We start from the raw sequence: 17,935 nt of genomic DNA on the forward strand, positions 1-17,935 counted from the left end.
TTCGTGCCAAATTTTGTGAAGATCTGTTAACAAAATACTAAATTATTGAGTATTATTCTAAATCGGACGAAAATATATATGGGAGCTATATCTACATCTGAACCGATTTCTATTAAATTCAATAGCAATACCGGGAGTCACAAGGGAACCCTTTGTGACAATTTTCGGGTGAATCGGTTAACAAATGGCCAAATTATTATAATACTATCTGGGAGCTATATCAAAATATGAGACTTATAAGAGAACCCCTTGTGTAAACTGTTGTGAGAACCAAGAGGCACAAGAAAATGCTTGTGCCAAAGACGATCGGATGAAAATTACGACCTGTACTTTGTACACAAATTAACATGGACAGACAGATGAACAGACAGACGCACATAGCTACATCGAACCAGAAAGTGATTCTGAGTCGATCGGTATACTTACCAAAGAGTCTATCTCTCTTCATTCTGGTTGTTCCAAACAAATTGTCTAAGTTGAAATACCTTGTATCCAGAAAATGATTCTGAGTCGATCGGTATACTTAGCAAAGGGTCAATCTCTCTTCCTTCTGGTTGTTACAAACAAATTCTCTAAGTTCAAATACCCTGTATCCAGAAAGTGATTCTGAGCCTTCTGGGCATTACAAACAAATTCTCTAAGTTAAAATACCCTGTATCATAGTAGTGGTGAAGGATATAAAAATATATTCTATTTGCACAATGGTACCAATTAAGTTTTCTTCCACATGTCGTATTTTTGTCAAGACTGCTATAATGTTTGTCAAATTTTAAATTTTAGCAGTCCTCGTTTGCTGTTGGAGAAGATAAGCTATTTCGTACTATTTTGCAATTTTTGGTTCCAAAATGTACGAATTTTGATCATTTAGTAACCCCTCATATATTTCTTTCTTGTACCTACATACTAAATTTCAAACCTCTAGTTCCATCTGTAAAGAAAGTACCAAATGATTAAAAAAGGTATGAGTTGTGAATAGATTATTGAGTCATTCATCACATTTTCCCTAGTTGTACCTGCATGCCAAATTTCTGACCTCTAGCTCCATCTGTAAAGAAAGTACAAAATGGTAACAGTTTATGTACCAAAATGTATGAATTTGTAATAGCTCATTTAGTTACCAATCATATATTTCTTAGTTTTACACATATGCCAAATTTTAGATCTATCTATGACGAAAGTATCAAATGGTACCAAAATGTTCAAATGGTGAACAGATCATTTGCTACCCATCATATATTTCTTAGTTATACCTATAGTTTAAATTTCAGACCTCCATCTATTAAAAAAGTACCGCATAATACCAATTTTGGAATCGAAGCGTTCAAATTGTGAAAAACTATTTAGTCGCCTATCATGTATTTCTATATTTTACCTACATGCCAAATTTCAGACCTCTTGCTCCATCTGTAAAGAAAGTACCAAATAGTACCAACATGTAAAAATTTTTGAAAGAACGTTTAGTCACCCCCAATACACATCTTAGTTGTACCTACATGCCAAATTTCAGACCTCTAGTTCCATCTGTAAAGAAAGTAACAAATAGTAACAATTTTGGTACCAAAATCTACGAATTTTGAATAGATTCTACCAAAATGTACGAATTTTGATCATTTAGTCACCCATCATATATTTCTTTCTTGTACCTACATGCCAAATTTCAGACCTCTAGTTCCATCTGTAAAGAAAGTACCAAATGGTTAAAAAAGGTACGAGTTGTATATATATTCGTCTGAGACGCCATGAAGTATATATATGTCCGTCCGTCCGTCTGTCTGTCGAAAGCACGCTAACTTCCGAAGGAGTAAAGCTAGCCGCTTGAAATTTTGCACAAATACTTCTTATTAGTGTAGGTCCATAACCTGATATAGCTGTAATATAAACCGATCTTGGGCCTTGACTTCTTGAGCCTCTAGAGTGCGCAATTCTTATCCGATTGGAATGAAATTTTGCACGACGTGTTTTGTTATGATATCCAACAACTTTCCCAAGTATGGTTCAAATCGGTACATAACCTGATATAGCTATCATATAAACCGATCTTGGGTCTAGACTTCTTGAGCCTCTAGACGGCACAATTCTTATCCGATTGGAATGATAAGGTGTGGTGTTTTGTTTTGGTATCATATCCGACAACTGTGCCAGGTATGATCTAAATCTGTTCATAACCTGATATAGCTGCCATATAAACCGACCTTGGGTCTTGACTTCTAGAGCTTCTGGAGGGCGCAATTCTTATCCGATTTGACTAAAATTTTGTACAAAGTGTTCTGGTATGAATTCCAACAACTGTACCAAGTATAGCCTATATCAGTCCATAACCTGATATAGCCGCCATATAAACCGATCTTCCTGATAGACTTCTTGAGCCTCTAGAGGGCAACAATTCTTATCCAATATGGTTGAAATTTTGCATAAGTCGTTTTGGTATGACTTCCAACAACTGTTCTTAGTATGGTCTAAGTCGGTATATAACCCGATATAGCTCCATATACACCGATCTCCCAGTTTGACTTTTCGAACCTCTGGAGGGCGAAATTACTACTTGATTTGCGTGAAATTTTGGAGGCGGTGTTGTTATTTGAGTTGTGTTTTTCTATTGCAAAAAATCATTTAAAGAACTTGACAAATGCGATCCATAGTGGAGGATATAAAAGATTCTGCCCGACCGAACTTAGCACGCTTTTACATGTTTTTCACCCTTTTCACTTTTGCGCCAGATGTCTTTTAAATCAAATTTCCAAATAGGGGGACCACCCCAAGCCCCAAAACTCCTCTAAATCGGACATATTTACCGACCATGGCAATATGGGACTCAAATGAAAGGTATTTGCGAGTAGAATACGAATCTGATATCTAAATGTGGGACCACGTTTCTGGGGTTCCACCCCTTCCCCAAAACACCCCCCAAACTGGACTTATTTATTGACCATGGGAATACAGGGCTTAAATAAAAGGTACTTGAATGTAGAATAGTAATCTGATATTCAAATATGGGACCAAGTGTTTGGGGACCAATGATATATAGAAATAAATGATATATAGATATATGAGAATAGAGCACGTTGCTGATATATTTTCCGGGCTTAGTGTTTGGGGGACCACCCCAATCCCCAAAACACCCCTAAATCTAGCATATTTACCGACCATACCAATGTGGAGCTTAAATGAAAGGTATTGGGGGGTAGAGCAAGAATTGATACCCATTTTCGGGACCAATTTTCTGAGGGTCTACCCCTTTCCCAAAAAACCGCACAAACAGCCATTTTTTACTAACCATCGCAATATGGAGCTCAAATAAAGGTATTTGGGAGTAGAATACGAATTTGAGATCCAAATGTAGGACCATGTATTTAGGGCATCACCCCTTTCCCAAAACACCCCCAAAGGCAAAAAATTTTTCGACCATGGCAATATGTGTCTCAAATGAAAGGTATTTGAGATTAGAAAACGAATTTGATAACCTATTTTGGGGCCATGTATTTGGGGGACGCCTCATCCTGTAAACTCCTCTTAAGCCAATGGCAATATGGGGTTTAAATAAATGGTATTTGAGAGAAGAGCACGATGCTGATATTTTTTCAGGGCCAAGTATCTGGGAGACCACCTCTCCCCCGAAAACACCACTAAATCAGAAATCATGAGAATATCGGGCTGAAATGAAGTATTTTAAGAATGGAGTACACCTTACATCCAAACTTAAATTCGTAGACCAATAAAAACCATATGTGATTCAGATAAAGGCACTTTTATTGTTAAACTCTCGGGCCCGGGTCAGCTAGTATATATATATATAAATATATATTTACAATTACAATTTTATTTGAGCCCAAAACATTATATATATATATATATATATATATATATATATATATATATATATATATATATATATATATATATATATATATATATATATATATATATATATATATATATATATATATATATAGATTTTAAATATATATATATATATGTATATATATATATATATATAATGTTTTGGGCTCAAATAAAATTCTACCGGAAGTAGGAGCAATAATTGCTACTATTTGTTACTTTCCTTGTTGATGAGCTAGAGCTTTGAATTTTGGAACTTAAGTACACTTTGGCAACCATAACTGGGTGACCATAAGACTTTTGTATAGGGCGTATGGATAGAGGTAGAATTTTAAAATTTAACTTAAACGACATCTGGTGCAAAAGGATGAGGATAAAAAGAAAAAAGCGTGCTAAGTTCGGCCGGGCCGAATCTTATATACCCTCCACCATGGATCGCATTTGTCGAGTTCTCTTCCCGGCATCTCTTCTTAGGCAAAACAGGATATAAGAAAAGATTTGCACTGCTATTAGAGCGATATCAAGATATGGTCCTGTTTGGACCACAATTAAATTATATGTTTGAGACCTGTGTAAAATGTCAGCCAATTCGAATAAGAATTGCGCTCTTTGTGAGTTCAAAAAGTAAAATAGAGAGATCGATTCTAGAGGCTCAAGAAGTCAAGACCCAAGATCGGTTTATATGACAGCTATATCAGGTTATGGACCGATTTGAACCATACTTAGCACAGTTGTTGGATATCATAACAAAACACGTCGTGCAAAATTTCATTCCAATCGGATAAGAATTGCGCCTTCTAGAGGCTCAAGAAGTCAAGACCCAAGATCGGTTTATATGACAGCTATATCAGGTTATGGACCGATTTGAACCATACTTAACACAGTTGTTGGATATTATAACAAAACGCGTCGTGCAAAATTTCATCCTAATCGGATAAGAATTGCGCACGCTAGAGGCTCAAGAAGTCAAGACCCAAGATCGGTTTATATGGCAGCTATATCAGGTTATGGACCGATTTGTACCATACTTGGCACAGTTGTTGGTTATCATAACAAAACACGTCGTGCAAAATTTCATTCCAATCGGATAAGAATTGCGCCTTCTAGAGGCTCAAGAAGTCAAGACCCAAGATCGGTTTATATGGCAGCTATATCAGGTTATGGACCGATTTGAACCATACTTAGCACAGTTGTTGGATATTATAACAAAACACGTCGTGCAAAATTTCATCCCAATCGGATAAGAATTGCGCACGCTAGAGGCTCAAGAAGTCAAGACCCAAGATCGGTTTATATGGCAGCTATATCAAAACATGGACCGATATGGCCCATTTACAATACCAACCGACCTACACTAATAAGAAGTATTAGTGCAAAATTTCAAGCGGCTAGCTTTACTCCTTCGGAAGTTAGCGTGCTTTCGACAGACAGACGGACGGACGGACGGACGGACGGACGGACAGACGGACGGACATGGCTAGATCGACATAAAATTTCACGACGATCAAGAATATATATACTTTATGGGGTCTCAGACGAATATTTCGAGTAGTTACAAACAGAATGACGAAATTAGTATACCCCCCATCTTATGGTGGAGGGTATAAAAATGGAAAAACAGTACTGGTAACGGGAGGAAACGTATATTTATTACCGCAATTGGCAGCATTTGATACTTTCATTACAGATGGAGCTAGAGGTCTGAAATTAGGCATGTAAGTACAACTAGCAAAAATGTGATGGGTGACTATGATCTTTTTGCAGTTCGTACATTTTGGTACCAATATCGGTACTATTTGGTACTTCTTGTGCAGATTAAGCAAGTCTGAAATTTGGAATGTAGGCAAAATTTAGAAATATATGATGCCCGACTAAATGATTTTTTCACAATTCTATCATTGTGGATACAACTAAGAAATAAATATTATGTGACTAAATGATCGATTCAACATTCACATATTTTGGCACCATTTGGTAGTTTCTAAAATTAAGCACGTAGGTACAACTAAGAAATATATGATAGGTGACTAAACGATCTATTAAAAATTCAAACATTTTGATACCAAATCGGTTACCATTTGGCACTTTCTTTGCTTTCCATTCAAAATTCGTACATTTTGGTACCTAAAAGCGCAAAATAGATACTAAAATATACAAAATTGTAGTTTCTTTACAAATTGAGCTAAAGGGTTCAAAATTCCGATTCATTTATACATTGACTATATATATTGGGCTATTTGGAACTTTGGTACTTTCTTTACAGTAGGGGATCGGTTTCCAAAATTTTATACGCAATTATTACAAAACATCATAAGGTTTTGGGAGGCGTACACTAAAAAGTAGGTATTAAAAACAGGGATAGCGAAGAGGACCATCGGGATGCTAGTTATACATACAAATGTGTGGTTTCAACTGCGAAAAACGAACGTGGTACTAGCCATAATTTAGTCATGCCTATTTAATTATACCACGAGATTTAAAAGTGATTGGCCCGCCAACTTGCAAAAAAATAATTCATTGACCATTACGAGATTTTGGATAAGTTGTTGTTGTTGTAACAGTATGTTTTGTTCCACCTTTCGTCTGCTCAATTCTGTTGAGTATCCAGATCCAGGAACTCTGCGACTAAGAGGGGGTGCGTCCCCCTCTCCTTTGTCTCCTGATGGAGGTGTAGACCGCATGAGAACTGAGGAGGAGACAGCCCGTCGCAGTTCGAAGAACGGAATTCTCACGGAACTAATTATTATTCCACTGCAAGTCGCAGAGCTGACGAGACCACACTGGCGGTGCATAACTTACTACAGATAAGTACGCTTCTTGCGTGAAAATCTTTGGGACTTTGCTTGTAGTAAAATTGCAAGATAGTGAATTCGTGAAAGACTTTGTGACAAATACAAAGTTTTATTGCCCAACTGCAAAACATTTTATTCGGAATTTTATCAAACTTTTCTGTATATATACCCTTCAACATAGGCTAGGAGTATACATGCTTTCTTCGCCACTCCATTTTTTACATCTCGAAATATTGGCGCAGGGTTAACCAGTTAATAGAGGCCCGTATAACCGTGATTCGACTGTATATCTATCTATACATATAAAAATTAATTTGTGTTTGTTTTTTTGTAGGTTTGTAAATTGTTCATTACGTATAGACTCTAAAACAGCTGAACCGATTTCTTTGAAATTTTCACAGATTGTGCTCCGTAGGGGCAATATGCTATATAATTTTTTGATATCTCAAGGCGGGCGGTCCCTCCCCGGTCGGTCTCACCCCAAAGTACCACCAAAAAAAGTGGACCGATCGGGGCAATATGGAACTCATATGATCGGGTCCAAGTACCTAGGGTACTGGCCCGATCCCAAAACCCCTTCAAATAGGCATATTGGACTATAGCAACAATATGGGATTCAAGTAAAAGGTATTCGGGATTAGATTTGAATATGGTCAGGAAAAATAAAACAAAAGCATCAAAAGTCAAGGTTGACCGATCGGGACAATATGGGTATTAAATGAAAGATATTGGAGAGTAGAATACGAATATTGTACCAAAAGTTGAGTCCAAGGAATCCGGGGGCCACTCCAACCCCAAAAGTTTGCGAAACAGACATATTGGACGTACATATCAATATGGGACTCAAATTAAAAGTGTTCGGGAGAAGATTACGAATATGACATACAAATTGATGTCTAAGTATTTGCGGGCATCAAGGTTTAGATATTTTTGAGTGCAGTGCGTCATTCAAATTTGTGCTCAAATGGCAGATGGGGTGTGGCGCACTACCTTCTTATAGACGCCCTCCACGAAACGGCTGTATACACCAATCATGACAATATGGGGTTAAATTAATGGTATAAGGTTGTGGACTACGAATCTGTTATCTTTATTCTGCTCATATATTTAGCGGACCACCTCACCCCAAACCAGTCGATCAATATTAATGACCCAACAGCACACTGGGTGATCAAATTAATTTGGGGACATAAATAAATGAAGGTCGCCATACCCTCAAAATTATGGTGAATCGTTCAGAGTGATAGGAGAAGATGCAAACCTTTACGTCAAAGTGGCCGCCGTTTTTAGCTCATCGATAAGGGGCCCTCTTTTTCTTGACAAATCCAAACGACGTGCTGCTGGACAATACTTCTTTATTCAAAAGTTTAACATGGTTTAATTACTAATCACTGTTGCCTTCGCACCAAATATATAGACCGGCAAATTAGTTTTTTAGCACAGAAAATCGTTTAATATGGCAATATCATTTGATTTAAAAAAGACCAAATGATGACTATTTAATAAGTAGTCATATAATCATTTATAGACAACTACCGCATGATGATCAATGTTATAGGCTTTAAGCCACTCCAAGCGAGCAGCACTAACATTTAGATGCCATCATGCAGAATTTATTTTTGTTATGGCAACCTATCGGCCCTTAAAATAAAGATAAATATAATATAGGAATTTCGTTGCGGTCGTTTGCGGTATTATTTTTTGACTTTCCCATCCTAAGACGGGCCAAAACAAAACAAAACAGGTGTTTCAGTTAGTTTAAATGGCTATCTTTGCCACAGATAAAAATTTATTTAGTAGAGTGCGAATATACAATTTTGAAATTTTTCTACGTTTTGAAAGCGAAAGCGTAGTGGAGCTGGTGTGATTGAACTTGACGAAAAGAAGCCTCCTTTTGATAGTCCAGCCCAAGTGGCGCGATAAGCACAAAATTTTTTTTCTTTTTATCACTCGATTCGTTAGTCAAGTCATTGAAAACAGCTGACTTATAAAAGGAAAATAGCCGTTTTCAATGACTTGGCGAACGAGCCGGGTGACAAGAAGTAAAAGCATACTAAGTTCAGCCGGACCGAATCTTATATACCCTCCACCATGGATCTCATTTGTCATTTTTTTAGCCCGATATCTCTCTATTGGCAAACATAGGCAATGTATAAAAATTGCCAAGCTATTGGAGCTATTTCAGGTTATCAACCGACTCGGACCATACTTGGTTTAGATGATGGAGATCATAGTAGAAGTCATTGAGCAAAATTTCAGCCAAATTAGATAAGAATTGAAGCCCAATATTGGCTCAAGACTTAAGATCGGTTCATATTTGGCACGTATGTGGAAGGTCATAGGAGGAGTCGTTAAAATAATGTTTAGCCAAATCGCGCCCTCTAGAGGCTCGAAAAGTGAAATCAGGCGATCGGTTTATATCGGAGCCATATGAGGTTGTATACCGAAAAAAAATGTATAAAAAATATATTTGTATATGTATAAAATGTATATATATATATATATATATATATATATATATATATATATATATATATATATATATATATATATATATATATATATATATACATATATATATATATATACCAGCTGACCCGAGCCCGCTCCGCTGCGCCTTCTTTTACTTTATATGGTACAAAAGTTTCCTTGGAATATTTATTTTCAACAATTAAAGATCTTTTAGCGAAATACTATGCTAACTTGACTAACAGTTTAACAATATATGTGCCCTTGTCTGAATCCCATATGATCTTTATTGGTCTACGAATTTAAGTTTGGATGTAAGGTGTACTCCATTTCAGCCCGATATTCTCATATTAGCATCGTGCTCTTCTTTCAAATACCATTTATTTAAACCCCATATTGCCATTGGCTTAAGAGGAGTTTACAGGATGAGGCGTCCCCCAAATACATGGCCCCAAAATAGGTTATCAAATTAGTTTTCTAATCTCAAATACCTTTCATTTGAGCCACATATTGGCATGGTCGACAATTTTTTTCCTTTGGGGGTGTTTTGGGAAAGGGGTGATGTCCTAAATACATGGTCCTACATTTGGATATCAAATTCGTATTCTACTCCCAAATACCTTTAATTGAGCTCCATATTGCGATGCTCACTAAAAAATTGCTGTTTGTGGGGCATTTGGGAAAGGGATAGACCCCCAGAAAATTGGTCCCGAAAGTGGGTATCAATTCTTGCTCTACCCCCCAATACCTTTCATTTAAGCTCCACATTGACATGGTCGGTAAATATGCCCGATTTAGGGGTGTTTTGGGGATTGGGGTGGTCCCCCAAACACTAAGCCCGGAAAATATATCAGCAACGTGCTCTATTCTCATAGATCTATATATCATTTATTTGAACCCCATATTGCCATTGGCCTCAAAATTGGATATGCAATTCGTCTTCTAATCTCAAATAACATTCATTTGAATCCCTCATTGCAAAAGCTAGCAACTATGTCCGGTTTGGGGTATGGGCCCTAAAAACTATGAATATTGAGCTCCACTGTCTTGAAGACCCAAATTTTCTGGTGAGCAAATACGTCCTATTTGGGGGTTGTTATGGTGGTGGGACGTCCGCTAGACTGTTGGCCCCTAATGTTGATATCAGTAAGGTAGTCTACTCCCATATACCTTTAATTTGAGCTCCATATTTCCATAGTCGGGAAACATGACAGGCTCGTGTTCCACTTTTAAAACCCTCTTATTTGAGCCTTATATTGCAATAGTCAGCAAATACTTCCAATTTGGGTGGTGTTGTGGGGGTGGGGTGTCCCCTTAGACACTTTTCCCGAATATTCATATCAAATTCGTGCTTTACACCCAAAGACCTTTCATTTGAGCCCCATATGCTATGGTCGTAAATTTGTCCTCTTGGGGGATGTTTTTGGTGAGAGGCGGCCCCCCAAACACTTGGTCCCATATTTGGATATCAGATTCGTATTCCACATTGAAATGCCTTTTATGTAAGACCCATATTCCCATGGTCAGTAAATAAGTCCAGTTTGGGGGTGTTTTGTGGAAGGGGTGGACCACCAGAAACGTGGTCCCACATTTGGATATCAGATTCGTATTCTACTCGCAAATACCTTTCATTTGAGTCCCATATTGCCATGGTCGGTAAATATGTCCGATTTAGGGGTGTTTTGGGGGTTGGGGCGCTTGGTCCGACAATTGGATATCAGATACGTTTTCTTATCCAAAATACCTTTCATTTGAGTCCCACATTGTCGTGATTGGTCAAAATATATGTTAGGTAGGTTTGAGGGTGGGGCAGCCCCCCTAGGTACCCCATCCGAAATTTGGATACCAAATTTTTATTTTTAGGGTACTATATGAGAGCACACAAAATTTCGCTTAAATCGCACCACCCATCTCCGAGATCCGGCGTTTCTGAAAATTAGGGTAAGGGGTAGGGTACGCCCCGCCTTCAGATATCAAAAAATGTAGTACCCTATTCTCACCACGAGGTTATATATATATATATATACATATATATATATATATATATATATATATATATATATATATATATATATATACTTTGTTGGGTTTCACATGAATATTTCGATGTGTTACAAACGGTGCGCATGCTTACACATGCGCAATGGTGACATTGGATAGGCCGAAAAATGTGGAAATTCGATTGAGTTCAAAAATAAACAAAATGATGATAATGTGACGACAATCAACAGCGAGCATCGCCATCTAGTGGGGGATATAAATTATTTGATTGGCAAAGCCAACCCGAATATAGAAATAGAGCGCGAGAGGTACAGCAGAGAGCATAGAGTGTTCAAAGTTGATCATATGATTTTCATTACTGTTTTGACAAGATGTCTGTCCTTCAAAAAAATAAAAATAGGAACTAAACTTTGACTGTTTTCGGTTGTAATTTTTTAACCCTCCTACCCTAGGACACGCTTCCACAATAGCCCAAAAGTTCTAAAAAATGCATGGTCACAAAATATATAGGTATCTTTATGAATGCAAAGAAGTGTAATTGAAAAGATATTATATTTCATATGGTGTAAAAGAAGGCGCAGCAAAGCGGGCCGGATTCAGCTAGTCTCTCTACGCTTTGTTTGGTTGTTTTTTTATTTGTGGGTATGTAATTTTGTTTGTTCCTTATAGACACTAAAACGGCTGAACCTATTTTCTTGAAATTTTCACAGATTGTGCAGAGTGGTCTGGAAGGAAGAAGAGGCTATATAATTGTTTGATATCGGAAGAGGGCGGACCCTTCCGCTTGCCACAAAAGTACCACCCAAAAATAAAAGTGGACCGATCGGGAAAATATGGGACTCAAAAGAAAGGTTTTCGAAAGTAGAATACAAATTTGATATCAAAAGTTGGGTCCAAGTACCTTGGGGGTTGCTACGACCCCAAAACTCCTTCAAATAGGCATATTGTACGATCATGACAATATGGGGCTCAAATGAAAGGTATTCGGGAGTAGACTGCGAATATGGTCAGGAAGGAGCAATATGCTATCTAATTTGTTGATATCGGAAGGGGGCGGACCCTCCCCCGTTACCCCAAAAGCACCACCCAAACCCAAAAGTTGATGGCATAAAAAATGGGTCCAAATACCCAGGGGGCCACCCAATGCCCAAAACTCCCCCAAACAGACATATTGGATGTACATACATATCAATATGGGACTCAAAGAAAGGTATTCGGGGGTAAATAACGAATATGACGTGAAAAATTAGGTCGAAGCAATTGGGGGACGTCCCATCCCCAAATGGGCATACTTGCCTATTATGGCTAGTATGACATTAAAATTTGTGTCCAAGAATACTAGAGCCTAAGACACAAAATAAAAGCGGTTCAAATAGGTCAATTGTCCTACTAAGACAATGGAGGACCAAGTGATCGATATTTTTGAATGGAGTGCGTTATTCTAGGTTGTGCTCAAGTGGCAGCAGAGGTGTGCCGCACAACCTTCCTATAGACGCCCCTACCGCAGGAACAGCAAGGATATAACTCACATATCAATTAGTTTTTCCGATTCAAATTTCAGTTCATCGATAAGGGATCTTTTTTTCCTAGGCAAATTCAAACTACGTTGCGCAACACTTATTGTTCAAAAGTTCTAGACTAAATGATGAATATTTAATAGGTAGTCACATAATCATTTAAAGACAACTACCAGATGATGATCAATGTTATAGGCGTTAAGCCACTCCAAGCGAGTAGCAATAATTTTTAATTAAGCGCCCTCTATTGGCTGTTTGCAATTGGATCTGAATGGAAACACCAACACGGAAAAAGTGAAGGCAGTGTGATCAAAGTTGTTCACAAGCTATCGGTCCTCTGAATAAATAAAAACAAAATATAGAAATTTCGTTGTGGTTGTTTGCGGCATTGTTTTTTAACTTTCGAACCGTGAGACGAGCCTTCACAATAATTGTTTAAAAGCATTTAATAGCCTTTCTTAGGAGGCCAACGAAGCGCAGAGGTTAGCATGTCCGCCTATAACGCTACACGCCGTGGTTCGAGTTCAGGCGAGACCGTCAGAAAAAAATTTCAGCGGGGTTTTCCCCTTCTAATGCTGGCAACATTTGTGAGGTACTTTGCCATGACATGCCGAGCGCGACACGTCGTTCTGACTCGGCTTTAAAAAGGAGACCACTTATCATTGAGCTTAAAACTTGAATCGGACTACACGCATTAATATGTGAGAACACTCATTGATATGTGAGAAGTTTGCCCCTATTCCTTAGTGGAATGTTCATGGGCAAAATTTGCAATAGCCTTTCTTTGTAATAGATAGAAATATATAAATATTTTAATATTTTAAGAACGAAGAATTTTCAAGAAAAAATCTGTAGAATTCAAATATTGTCAACATTTTTATAGACTAACGGCTTACTTACTTTAATTGGCTATGAAGGAACATTTGTTCCACTAGCCGAACGTAAAATATAGTTCCAAGCGCCTCGATCTAGTTTGATTTTCGGCCGTCGAGAGGTGGCCTTGTCGCAAAACTGCCTACTAAATCTAAAGTTGCATCTGTTCGCCAGTATTATTCTTCTCTTTATTTCAAAACTGGTGTCGTTCGTTTCGGTTGCGACGATGCCAAAGTAAATAAAGTTACCGACTATCTCAAAGTTGTGGTTCCCAACTTTCTCCATTTTCTTTATCTGATCAGTTGTACAAGGCGTGTTGGGAGTTGATACCATCCATTTCGTCTTATCTCTATATACTACCAGACCCATTTTAACTGACTCTCTTTTGATTCTTTCAAAGGCTGCAGTTACTACTTCCGGGCATCGTCTGATATTGAATGATTCGGAGAGATTCTTTCCTATTCTTACTGAGGAACGTGTATCACCAAGTGTCATCCTGCAGCCTTTTTAATTTTCCATGGATACCAAACTTAGGCATGGCTTGAAACACCTTTGAATGTATAGGACTGTCGAAAGCGGCTTTGTAGCCAACAAAGAGATGTAGTCAATAAAAAGACCCTTCTCGGGACTTTTCTAGAATTTGGCGCAAAGTGAATATATGGTCAATGGTGGATTTACCAGGTCTAAAGTCGCATTGATGGAGACAGATTATCTCATTGACTTTAGGTTTTAGTCTTTTATACAGTACGCTCGTATATCTCTGTGGCTAGGCACCCAGAACAGGTGAATTTTGAACTGTACAGTCATCTCGTTGAGAGATGGCGGTTTTTGTGTTCAGAAATACATCGGGATACGGGATATCGTAGTTCCAATCGATTCTCTCAGGAGAAGCGGGTCAGGTAGAGTGTACATAACCAAGGAGAAAGGTCCCTTTTACTCACGGCTGTGGTCGCAGCAATTTGTCAAGCCACAATGTCTAAAGGCATTAGATGTAGCATTAAATTCAGTGCATCAGTTGGTGTCGTCCTGAGTGCGGCTGTGATGCACAAACAAGCCATCCTATTGATCAGGTTGAGCATTGAACAGTAGGTTGACTTTTGATGTGCCGTCCACCAGACCACAACACCATATAGCATTAAACATCTGACAACTGCAGTATTTACCTAATGCATGAGCACTGACTAAACCCCCAACTTTTGCCAATGGATCCCTTGCAGGTGTATAGAACAAGAGTTGCCTTTCGTGCCCTTTCCAATATATTGGATTTGAAGTTCAATTTCCTGCCCAGCAAAACATCCAGGAATTTTGCGCTATTGTAAATGAAACATTATCTCCTTCCAAGGAGACAGGTGCCACTGTTGGCAATTTGTAACTTCTGCTGAAAAGAACTACTTCTGTCTTGCACGTATTTTCACCTACACCACTTTCGGTTGCCCACTTTGCTGTTGCACGTACAGCTTCCTGAAGTATATCTCTTAGAGTGCTGGGAAACTTTCCCCTAACCGCAAGAAATGCTACCATTGTATATTCCATGACTGCGAGAGAACCCTCTATATAGCCAAATAAAGGGATGTTTCAGTGGATTTGCCTTTACTATATGCATGCTGCTGCCGCGACAGGCGATCTCCAGGGATCTTTGCCATAAGATATGTTTCTATCAACCTCTCAAGAATCTTCAGAATAAATGATGGCAGACTAATAGGATGAAAATCTTCGTGTGGTAAGGTTTTCCTGCTTTCGGAGTGAAAATGACCTTCGTGTCCCCCCATCCCATGTATATATGACTTGCTGATACAAGCAGAGTATAGTTCCATAAGCCAAGGAACCAGTCTATCAGATACAGCTTGTAACTCAGCCGGTGATACATCATCAGGGCTTGGCGACTAAAAAGAGTCGAAACTTCTTATCGAACCGGCTCAGACACAATTTCCCAAATAACCTCCGACAAATGCCTACCAGTGACAACCTCTTACGGCGCCACGTTGTCCGTTGGAGAATTTCCCGGGAAATGTGTATCAAGGAGTAGTTTTAGTGTTTTCTCACTAGACATTGTCCATACATTCTCTGACTTCTGAATATATCCCACCGCTATAGGTCTTGATGACAGAATCTTCCTTAGCCTAGAGGACTCGGATGTATCCTACACGGAGCTACAGAATTCCACCCTGGATTTGTTCTGAGCGTTTCTCAGCTCGCCCTTATATATTCTTAGCTCAGCCTTATAGATTTTCCAATCGTTTGGTGCTCTTTTGGCTTTCGGTCTGTTGAAGAGTTTTCTGAATCTTAAGTGCTTCGCGATGGAAGAAGAAAAACATTTAGACTACTCTTTGCAGAAATACAGGCTCTGTGTCTCCCATTCCCCGCACCCTTGAGTAATTTAAATCCCGGAATTCTTAGTCCACGAATCATTCCTTCACACCCGCATGGTTCCTGCATAAGAACCACGTCAAATCATTCTGTTATCAGGAGGACCTTTAGTGCCGCCGGCCTCACAATGGTGGAGATTTATCTGTAGAAACCGGACCATAGTCAGGATTCAGAACTTCCACCACTGTTGCGTTGTCTTCTGATTCCGCCAGAAGTACATCCTCATAAAATTCGTTAGATCTTGTCATGATGAGCTTCCGTACGCATCCAGGGGCAGGTGTGAAAGCAGTGGAACCACTCTTCCTCAGGATACTGGGTGTGGACGAATCCTCCTTTGATGCTTCACTGCTGACGAAGAACTTTTTGAGTCCCGTCCTTCCCCGCTGGCGCACACCTTGAGCCAAGTCCAACCAGATGACCCAGCCATACGAGGCTTGTCTTGTCTCATTTCAATACCTTCCCATTCTGTCTCGATTGTGGCAGGCCTAGGCAAATTGAAGGCATGCGAAGAAGATTTGGAGTCCATTCTAAGCCTACTTCCGGGCTCTAGATCTGCCGCTCGACTGAAAACAGACGCAGATCAGCAACCACCTAATGGATACTGCTATCGAAGCAATCCTTTTAATTTGTCTTCCAAAAATAATGACCTATTACGAGTTGCAGAAAATTTCTTGCGGAGCGAAATAACATAACGTCCGCTCCACTCAACGCTTAAAACAAGATTTCAAAATCCCACACTAACAAAGCTTGACACCGCTGCTCGCTGTTCCTTTTCCAATCCAATGTGTGTAGTGGCAGACTATATTTCTACTCAACTCATGTTTCTGTACATGGTTCGGAAGTTGTACCAATGGCTTCGAACGCTAGACAACGACGGCGGCTCTCGCTGTTGCTCCGAGTCGGCAAATAAGTACAAAGTACATTTCGTGGTACCCATAATTTCAACAAAATCATTTACGTAAATCAAAAACAATTAGGGTCCAAGAATAGATCCTTGAGGAACTCCACTCTTATACTTTCTTATGGAAGATTCCCTTTCCCCTAATTTAATAAATTGATCCCGATAAAACAGTTATGCATACGTTAACTTGCAAGAAGTTGAGGCAAATTCAAATTTGTTCGCTATTTTTTCTACTAAAATACGGTTACACACTGTATTGAATGCCTCACTACACTGAACAAATGTTGTCTTAATTTTAAAGAATTGAGCCAAAGATTAGCAAACTTAATTTAAAGATGATAAATTTTCCAACTTTTTAAGCGAACATTCCCTTTGGTGAAAATTATTTCCTTTATATTAAGGATTTTTATTTTGAACTAGCTGGACAGGCCCCGCTCCGCTGCGCCTTCTTTCACTCTCTTATTTTATCATTGGGGGTGCTGGTACGGCCTTTCAGATATTTTGGCCCAATGTGGATATCATATTGATGCCCTACTCCCAAATTTCTTTCATTTGAGTCTGATACATGGGGTTCTACCTCACCCTCAAAAACATCCCCATAGCGGACATATTTACCGACCTATATTGCTATGGTCGGTAGAACCCCATGTATCAGATTCGTTCTCTAGTCTCAAATACCTTTCATTTGAGTTTAATATTGTCTTTATTGGTTTAAATTTGCATTTGGCTAAATTTCGCGTAAATCGCCCCACCCATCTCCGATATCTGGTGTTTTTGAAAACGGGGAAAGGGGAGAGTGCGCCCATTAAAGTTTGGATATTAGATCTACATCATTCTCTTGGTTTTGGTGGTGGATTGGAGTAGCAACCCTTTTCCCCGAAAGTGGATAACTGATTCATACTCTACTCCCAAAAACCACATTTGAGCTGCATATTGCTATAGACGGTGTCGATGTTTGGTGCAAGGGAAGTTTATGAGATGAATCGTCCATGAAACACTTGGCCATAAAACAGATTACAGATTTGAGCCCCTTTTTGCCATATTCCACAAATATGTCCAGTTTAAGGGGTATGTAGGGTGGGGAGGCCACCCACGCACATAGCCCTAAAAAGTATCAACATCGTGCTCTATTCTCAAATTTTATTTGAGCCCCAATTGTAATTGGTCTAGGGGGAGTT

Source organism: Stomoxys calcitrans, chromosome 1 (genome assembly GCF_963082655.1).
Source record: "Stomoxys calcitrans chromosome 1, idStoCalc2.1, whole genome shotgun sequence".
Lineage (NCBI taxonomy): Eukaryota > Metazoa > Arthropoda > Insecta > Diptera > Muscidae > Stomoxys > Stomoxys calcitrans.